Genomic DNA, 6,542 nt, shown 5'->3' with positions numbered 1-6,542 from the left:
CCTCCCCCCACTATCATGATCCCAATTCTACCTTACAAATCCCTCTAGACCAGAGGATGTACACTGATTAAAGTAGGAACTGGAAACACAGGGAATACAGGACAGATGAACCCTTCAGGACCAGTTGTGAGAGTGGCAATATTGAGAGGGTGGAGGGAAGGTCGGGTAGAAAGGGGGAACCGATTACAAAGATCTACATATAACCCCCTCCCTGGGGGACAGACAACAGAAAAGTGGGTGACGGGAGACATGGACAGTGTGAGACATGACAAAATAATAATAATTTATAAATTATCAAGGGTTCATTAAGGAAGGGAGTGTGGGGAGGGAGGGGGGAAATGGGGAGCTGATACCACGGGCTCAAGTAGAAAGCAAATGTTTTGAGAATGATGATGGCAACAAATGTACAAAAGTCCTTGACATCATGGATGTATATATGGATTGTGATAAGCCCCAATAAAATGCATAAGCCCCAATAAAATGTTTGTTTGTTTGTTTGTTTGTTTTAAAGAATTCACTGTTTTCCCAAGGCTTCTTGCATGAGCTTCCTCATCCGGAATTGCTAGGCTGTGTCTGGTTTAGACTTCTGTTCTACTGGAGAGGTTCAGAAATCAAACTTGCTTTCATTCTGCTTTTTAAAATCTTTAGTCAGAGGGTGAATACAAAGTATCTGGCTACATGGCTATGTTTCCCTCTATTTTGAACTTTTAAAGGAAGCACCTTAGTCTTTTTCATAGTAGTTGCACCATTTTATAGACTCATGAATAATATGAAGGTCTCTCCACACCCTTGGCAGCATTTGATTTTTTGAACTTTATTATTAATACTGGGATGAGATGATGCTTCATTGTTTTATTTCAACTCTCCAGTTTTGTGCAGTGGCAATATAGTAGCCAATGAGATCTAACCAAGGCACTGTTATTGCTAATTGAAAACTCTTCTCAACTCTCCATTGGCTAAGATCTCACTCATACATCAGTTTGTCATATTGTGGTGGCTTGTGTGTTGCTGGAAGCTATGCCACCAGTATTTCAAATAGCAGTGGAGTCATCCATGGTAAACAGGTTCCAACAGAGCTTCCAGACTAAGAAAAGAGTAAGAAGAGGTGGTCCACTTTTGAAAAACTTTACTACTGAAACCCTTCTAAATAGCAGTGGAGCATTGTTTTATAGAGTGCTATAACATGAGCCCCTCAGGTTGTAAGTCACTCAAAATATGATGAGGGAAAAGCTGCCTCTTCAAGATAGAGTCAAACATAATGATATAAATTGAGCAACACTTTCAGGACCTTCATTTGATGATGGAGCACAATTCAAAATGAGAAAAGTAGCTGCAAACACCCACTAATAATCAGATGTCGTATTTATGAAGTATTAATCTCAGAAAAGTAAAGTCATCAAAAGGGAGATTGCATGAAGATCAATATCCTAAGCATTTCATTTGGTCTCTTTTTTTATTTGATGTACTAGGTCTAGGTAGCATGTCTACCAACTTTTTTTTTCAGTCTACCAACTTTCTGCAAGCCCTCCAACTTTTTTTTCCTGGAATGTTTTTGCAATAAAAAATTGATAAAATATTAATCCATCTTTATGATACTGGCATCGTTTTATTATCACATAGTAGATGTAATTCTTTTATTTTTAAAATAATTTTATTGGGGGCTTATGCAGCTCTTATCACAATCCATACATACATCCATTGTGTCAAGCACATTTATACATTTGTTGCCATCATCATTCTCAAAACATTTTCATTCTACTTGAGCCCTTGGTATCAGTTCCTCATTTTTCCCCTCTTGTTGCCATCATCATTCTCAAAACATTTTTCTACTTGAGCCTTTGGTATCAGCTCCTCATTTTCCTCTTCCCCTCCCCTCCCTCCCTCATGAACACTTGATAATTTATAAAAAAATAAAATGTTCATGTCTTATGCTGACAGCTAGCTCCCTTCACCCATTCTTCTGTTGTCGGTGCCCTGAGAAGGGGTTATATGCAGATCATTGTGATCGGTTCCCCCTTTCTACCCCCACCTTACCCTTACCCTCCTGAGGGGTTTATCTGTCCTGGATTCCCTGTGTTTCTAGCTCTTATCTGTACCAGTATACATGCTCTGGTGTAGCTGGATTTATAAGGTAGAATTGGGGTCATGATAGTGGGGGGCGGGGGGAGGAACCATTAAAGAAGTAGAGGTAAGTTGCATATAAAGCTGTACTGCACCATGACTGGCTCATCTCTTCCTTGTGACCCTTCTGTAAGGGGATGTCCAATTGTCTACAGATGGGCTTTGGGTCTCCACTCCGTTCTTCCTCATTCACAGTGATATGCTTTTTGTTCTGGGTCTTTGATGTCTGATACCCGATCCCATCGACACCTCATGATCACACAGGCTGGTGTGCTTCTTCCATGTGGGCTTTGTTGCATCTCAGCTAGATGGCTGCTTGTTTATCTTCAAGTCTTTAGGATCCCAGACACTATATCTTTTGATAATCGGCCACCATCAGCTTTCTTCACCTTTTTAACAATTTTTTAATTGAGCCTTGGTGGTGCAGTGGGTTAAGCATTGAGCTGCTAACTGAAAGGTTGGCATTTCAAATCTCCCAGTTGCTCCACAGGAGAAAGATGTTGTCTACTTCTATAAAGATTTATAGCCCTGGAAACACAAAAGGAACAGGTATACTCTGCCCTATGAACCCTGGTGGTAGTGTACTGATAATGCATTGGACAGAAAAATGCAAGCTCAGCAGTTTGCAACCACCAGCCACTCTTCAGGAGCAAGACCAGACTTTCTATTCCCATAAACAGTTACAGTCTTGGAAACCCACAGGGGTAATTGTACACTGTCCAAAGACATTCCAAGCTTACCCCCAAGGAAACTTCTTTTGCATTGTATCTATTGGCTTGTGATATGACATTCCACATGAATTACTTTACAACTGATTGATTGGATTATCACATCATGGGAGATAGTTATATCATTACATAACTGCCAGATTATTAACTGCCAAGGTACTATAAATTATGGTCTGGCCAAGTTGACACATATTTTGAAGGAATGCATTTCAATCCATGAAAATATAACCTTCAAGCATATGAATTCTGCCTCAGTTAGCAACTTATAACCTTTATCATAGAATGCCTACCTTAGAGATTCCCTCAAAAGCTTGACTAGGAGAAGAGATGTTTATGAAATATATTCTAAGACACATTCTATTCATCTCCTCCTTTTGTGGCATTTTAAGTGTGTCCTCAAATCAAGTTACAGCACCTTAAAGTTACATGCCTGAACCATATTAGGTTAGTCCCGACAGAAATGCCTTAATGTTACACAAAAATTAATAGAAAAAATATACCTTCGTGTATGTTGTCTCTTATGTTAACTCCCAATAAGAAATTTATTAGAGAATTTAGTGCCAGCAATGGGCCATTATGTAGTTTTAGAAATTATAATTATAGAAGTCTAAACTTTATGGAAACGTGCTTGTGATATGCTTGCTGAAATAATGTAAAATCATGTGTTGACCATGACTGCAGCAATGTAAAATTATGTGTGTCTGTGGACAAGAACTGAAAACTGAAAAGCAAAGATGAAAACTGCATGAGAATAATGGGATTATAAGTGTTTTGTTTTTCAAAAAATTTTGTTTGCTGTATCCTTTCTTTTCAATGGAAGAACTGGAATTTGGTGACAGAAGAATCTATGTACCTCTTGAAGAATTACTGTTTCTTTCTGGTAACAAGAACTGTGTGATTTGTTGTGTTTCATTTTTACCTCTGGCTACCTGAGGAATCACATTAGCTTCCTCTTCCTTTCCAACCCTTTGGTTTTCTATGTCTATAACCTTATGACACTTGTACTCTGTTTGGACAAGGTGCTTCAAATGCCTTGTAGAAAATGGAAATAGGAAATATTTCCCCCAATTTAAAAGTTACACATAGACATAATAAATTGGAGAAATATAAGAAAGGAAAAAAGAACAACTGATAACACTTTCTGGCATTTCTTTCCTTTTCTCAAGGTTGGTTGGTCTGGTTTTTTGTTATTGTTGTTGTTGTTTTGTCTTTAATCATTTTATTGGGGCCTCATACAACTCATCCCAATCTATACATACATCCATTGTGTCAAGCACATTTGCACATTTGTTGCCATCATCATTCTCAAAACATTTTCATTCTACTTGAGCCCTTGGTATCAGTTCCTCATTTTTCCCCTCCCTCATGAACCATTGATAATTAATAAATTATTATTATTTTGTCATATCTTACACTGACCGATGTATCCCTTCACCCAATTTTCTGTTGTCCATCCCCCAGGGAGTGGCTTATATGTAGAGCATTGTGATCGGTTCCCCCTTTCTCCCCTACCTTCCCCTTCCCCTCCTGGTATCACTACTCTCATTATTGGTCCTGAGGGGGTTATCTGTCCTGGATTCCCTGTGTTTCCAGTTCTTATCTGTACCAGTGTACCTCTGGTCTAGCCAATTTTGTAAGGTAGAGTTGGGATTATGATAGTGGGGGGTAGGAAGCATTTAAGAACTAGAGGAAAGTTTCATCAGTGCTATGCTGCACCCTGACTGACTCATCTCCTCCCCACAACCCTTCTGTAAGGGGATGTCCAGTTGCCTACAGATAGGCTTTGTGTCTCCACCCTGCACTCCCCCTCATTCACAATGATATGATTTTTTGTTCTTTGAAGCCTGGTGTCTGATCCCATTAACACCTCATGATCACACAAGCTGGTGTGCTTCTTCCATGTGGGCTTTGTTGCATCTTAGTTAGATAGCCACTTGTTTATCTTCACGCCTTTAAGATCCCAGACACTATATATTTTGATAGCTAGACACCATCAGCTTTATTCATCACATTTGCTTATGCATCCAGTTGGTTTTTTTTAATTATGAGCATATAGTATATAAAGTAGTATATCCCTGTATTTTCATGTAATTTTAAATAAAATCATTTTTAATGTCATTAGAAACTCTAAAATTCATGCCAGTAGGATTTTTAGAGGTTGAAGCCATGGAGGTCTACCAAAAAATACAAAACATACTCATAGTCATCAAATCAATACTGACTCATAGTGCCCTTATACAACAGGGTAGAACTGTCCCTATGAGTTTCTAAGGCTGGAACTATTCACAGCCGAAAGCCCCACGTTTCTCCTGAGGAGCTGCTGGTAATTTCAAACTGCTGACTTTTCGAGTCATAGCCCAACACATAACCACTGTGCCACCAGGGCTCCCATAGAGGTCTACAAGAATGGTGAAAGATGAAGCATGAAAGTTAGTGTAGATTAGCCCAAAGTCATTGATTAAACTTTGATGATGTTTTACATGCAGGGGCCAAGGCAAACCCAGGTGTGGATGAAGTGTACACTCGGGCAGCTGAATGACAAAACAGTAATCTGGTGTCTTGTACACAGACTGAAGATCACAGGAACCAGAATTTTAGAGCTAGAAGAGACTTTAACCAAACAAAACCCACTACAATTCAGTTGATTCCAACCCATAGTGGACCTATATATTGTTTCAAAAACCGTAAATATTCATAGAAGCTCACAGCCTCGTCTTTCTCCCACTGAGAGGCTGGTGGGCTTGATCTGCCATCCTTGTGACTAGCCACCTAATGCTTATCCCACAGGGATAATTATATATAATTAGTATCATGATTAAATTAAATAATAACAAAGCTATGACAAGGACTCAAGTCTCCTGATTCTTTTCGCTGACCCAGTCTGACTTCCAAGATCCTGAAAGGACTGAAAGTTCCCTCAAACTAGGTGGTGATACCAACTCAAATTGATTATGGCTAAAACATAAGTACTTTCGTATTACCATTGGGTGCCATTTCATCAGTTCCAACTCATAGAAAACACTACTCAGTCCTACACCATCCTCACAATCATTGCTATGTTTGAGTCCATTTCTTGCAGCCACTGTGTCAATCCTTCTCATTGAGGGGTTTTCTTCTTTTTCAATGACCATCTAGATCACCAGGCACAATGTTCTTCTTCATGAATTGATCCATCCTGTCAGGTTTATTTCTCTGAGAACCAAAATCAGTGAAGCATAGATAAATGATAGATAGATAGATAGATAGATAGATAGATAGATAGATAGATAGATAGATAGATAGATAGAGGCAGGCAGTTTTGTCTCACAGAAATAGCTTTCACAATTGTAGAAACTGGTAGGCTCCAAATTTATGGGTCAGATGTCAGGCTGGAGGCATCTCCTAACTCACCTAGCTCCAGGGGTTGGTGAACTTAGGATCCATGGGCCAATTCAAGGTTGGCAAGCAAGATAGCAGCTGCTAATAACTCCCAGGATCTGCAGGTAATAAGGGAGACCACTGACTCAATCCAAAGAACCAGGGGTTAGATGACACTCCAGATTCAGGAGTGTCAACTTTGTCCCAGCATCCTCATATATTGGAAGCAGGCCACATCCCTAAGGAAATCCCCTTTCAATTGATTGGCTGCTCAAAGCAGACCTCATCATGGGATGATTACAATATATTGGATATCATCATGGGTGGTGACTACAT

General features: G+C 39.4%; 1 pseudogene; it reads left to right on the top strand.

The window, feature by feature from the left end:
- Positions 1 to 867: 867 nt before the first annotated feature.
- On the top strand, positions 868 to 1,039 carry LOC115871978 (annotated as a pseudogene).
- The last annotated feature ends 5,503 nt before the right edge of the window (positions 1,040 to 6,542 follow it).

The sequence above is a fragment of the Echinops telfairi genome, unplaced genomic scaffold (assembly GCF_000313985.2).
Source record: "Echinops telfairi isolate 266 unplaced genomic scaffold, ASM31398v2 ScPeMD7_7415;HRSCAF=8453, whole genome shotgun sequence".
NCBI lineage: Eukaryota > Metazoa > Chordata > Mammalia > Afrosoricida > Tenrecidae > Echinops > Echinops telfairi.
This window is presented reverse-complemented; position numbering and strand designations above follow the sequence as displayed.